The following is a 3208-nucleotide window of genomic DNA, read 5'->3' as shown; positions in this document are numbered from 1 at the left end:
CAAGGCTCACTGGAGTGTCTCCCAGCCAATCAGGGCCTTGAGCAGGATGTATTCTTCGGCCAATCAGGGCCTTGAGGAGGATGTATTCTCCAGCCAATCAGGGCCTGGGGAATCCGTTGGCCAATCAGGGATTTGGGAGTCTATGTGATTAATCAGGGGTGTCTTTCTTGTGCAGTCAGGGTCTGAGCACAGTCAATCAGGGTAGAGGGGTATTTCTGAGTCAATCTGAGGCTAAGGACATGTCCTTTCCCATGAGGCCTTAGTTCAGAGCCCCAGGAATGGACCCCCCAATCACTCCCCACTCGGCTGGGACAATGGGGTCCTGTCCCAAGGAGCTGAGAACTTGGTGTTGCCCCCTCAAGTCCTAGTGCCAGAGAGAGAGATTGTGTGGGTGTAGAAGCTGTTCGAAGGCCGGGCCAGAGAATTTGTGGAGTTGTGGAGGTTGTGGGGGCGGTAGGGAGGTCCCAGAAGTGGGAGGCTGGTGTCCAGGTCTTGGCTTTGCTCTGAGTGAGCTTGGACAAACCCTTTCCACCTCCCCTGCAAGCGCCCCCGGGTCTGTCCTTCCCCTGTGGGCCCCCACCCCCAGCCATTATCCCTTGCTGGGAGGCTCAGCTCTTCGGAGTGTCTGGGGTGACCTTCCCCACCTCCTGGAAAACTTTAGGGTATTTTTGCGCAAACTCCTCCAGGGTTGGGGGACTCCGAAGGGAACAGGACAAACCTTAAGCTGTTTTCTTAGCCCCTCAGCCAGCTGCTATTAGCTTGGTCTTAAAAGGGTCAGGTCTCCTTTTCTGCCCTCCAGCAGGGAAGTTTTCCAACTGTTGGAGGTGCCTTTGGGGCTGTCCCTTTGTCAGGAGCCACTGGGGGCTTCCAAGGGTCTCCCCTGACGCCTTGTCGTCCTGGGATGGCTGATGTGAGCTGTGTCGCCTGGGTTCTGTCCTCTGGCTGTGTATCAGGCACTTTATTAAAGCTGGGCTTCAGTGGAATGTGTTTGTCTCCTGCTCTTCTGGAGCCTGAAAGGGAAAGGCTTCAGGAGGAGGCTGTGAGGCCAGAGGGATCAGACGGAGGAGGCCAGCAGCTAGCCATTGCACACGGGGTGATGAGTGGGGGCGGCGACTGCCCCAGACTTGGTTTTGTAATGATTTGTACAGGAATAAACACACCTATGGCTTCATGCGCTGTGTCTCCTGGGTCGAGCGCAGCCCTCTGGACCAGCGCTGCTTGAGGCCTCAGAACCAACCATGTCCTCCGGTCGGGGGCTCTCAGTAAAGCCATCCTCAGGGTTTTCAGCAGCCAGTGGCCAGTGAGTTGTATATTGTGCAGCTTGGGTGGAGACCTGGGGGCTCTAGGGATGTGGGGGTGTGGAGCCAGGCCCACTTGGCTTTTCCTGTCCCCACCTCACCCTGCTTGTGTGACCTTGGGCAAGTCACTTCACCTCTGAGAGCCCCAATTCCTTCAAGGGCAAAAGGAGACCAGACACTGCCCTTAAGGAGCTCAGGTTCCAGGGAGGGAGGAGCCCCATAGTGGTGCACTAGGAAGAATTCCCACAGAAGCTGGGAGAAGAGTTGGAGCAGGTAGTGCAGAAGGGGTCGGGGAAAGACATCCCAGGCCACAGAGCTAGAGATCTCCCAGCTCTGTAAGGGTCTGGGAGCTGGGATTTCCTGCCAAACCCTGCAGGAAGGAGCCTGGCAGGGCTGCAACCCTGGCAGGGCTGTGGTGAGTGGGTGGTCTCTGAGTTGCCGCCTGCTTCTGCAAAAGGGCTGTGTACTCCAGGTTGGCAGGAGGCAGGGGGTCTGTGACTCCAGAGATTACAACCTGTTTCGGCAGATAAGATGTCCTCGGGAGCGAGGCCTAACAAAGAGTGACTGTGTGAGACATGGGCAGGCAGCCTGCTGGGATCTCCCAGGGGCCCCGACCTGCTGGGGGCAGGAAAAAGAGCCCTCTGGGCACCGGGCCACCCAGGATGGTGGCGACTGGGGCTGGAAGGCATGAATGGCACCTTGCATCTGCCTGTCAACTTGCATAGCCAATAAGCAGCTGCATGCCGTGCACTGTATTAGACATGGTTGATGAGGGTGGGAGTGTCAGGTGGGAGGAGTGGCCCACAGAGAAGTCTCATGGTGGGACCCCCAGCTTCACCCAGTAGGCAGTGAGGCTACAGTAGGAGGGAGCAGGGACAGATGAGACTTCCTGGGGCCAGATAGCACAAGGCCCTAAATGTCAGCCTCAGGGGGACAGAGCCTCCATTCTTCTTGCTTAGAGAAGTCAAATGGGACCACCACAGGATGGGCAGGAGGCTGACAGGTGGCATGGCTCAGGGCCCAGGAGCCAACCAGACCACTGGTGGCAGTGGGGCCAGGGTGACTGGAGAGACTGAGACTTCATATTAAGTCTACATGGGGAGCAGAAAGCCGTGTGTGGGCAGGGCATGGGAATGTGGGAATGTGGCACCCATCCAACCCCATGCAAAGGCTTCTGGGAATCTGGGTCCAGGCATGGGTTTCTTCCTCTTTTTTTTTTTTTTTTTTGAGATGGAGTCTCACTCTGTCAACAGGTTGGAGTGCAGTCATGCTATCTTGGCTCACTGCAACCTCCGCCTCCCAGGTTCAAGCAGTTTTCCTGCCACACCCTCCTGAGTAGCTGGGACTACAGGTACATGCCATCACGCTGGGCTAGTTTTTTGTATTTTAGTAGAGACGGGGTTTCACCATGTTGGTCAGGATGGTCTCGATCTCTTGACCTCTGACACACCAGCCTTGGCCTGCCAAAGAGCTGGGATTACAGCTGTGAGCCACCATGTTGGTGGCTCTTTTTTCTGACATGGAGTCTTACTCTGTCACCCAGGCTGGAGTACGGTGGTGCAAGCTTGGCTCATTGCAACCCCTGCCTCCTGGGTTCAAGTGATTCTCATGCCCCAGCCTCCCGAGTAGCTGGGACTACAGGCGCTTGCCACCATGCCTGGCTAATTTTTGTATTGTTAGTAGAGACGGGGTTCCACATGTTGCCCAGGCTGGTCTCGAACTCCTGGCCTCAAGCGATCTGCCCGCTTGGGCCTCCCAAAGTGCTGGGATTAAAGGCGTGAGCCACTGCGCCTGGCCCAGGCAGAGGTTTTGAGGTAGAATTTCTCCCAGAATGCTGTGGCTCTTCTGTCTGTCCATGGGTGGGCATGAGGGGGAGGTCAGTAGGAGGGGTGTCAAGAGGGGATCACTTC

Source organism: Saimiri boliviensis, chromosome 2 (genome assembly GCF_048565385.1).
Source record: "Saimiri boliviensis isolate mSaiBol1 chromosome 2, mSaiBol1.pri, whole genome shotgun sequence".
Classification (NCBI taxonomy): Eukaryota; Metazoa; Chordata; class Mammalia; order Primates; family Cebidae; genus Saimiri; species Saimiri boliviensis.
This window is presented reverse-complemented; position numbering follows the sequence as displayed.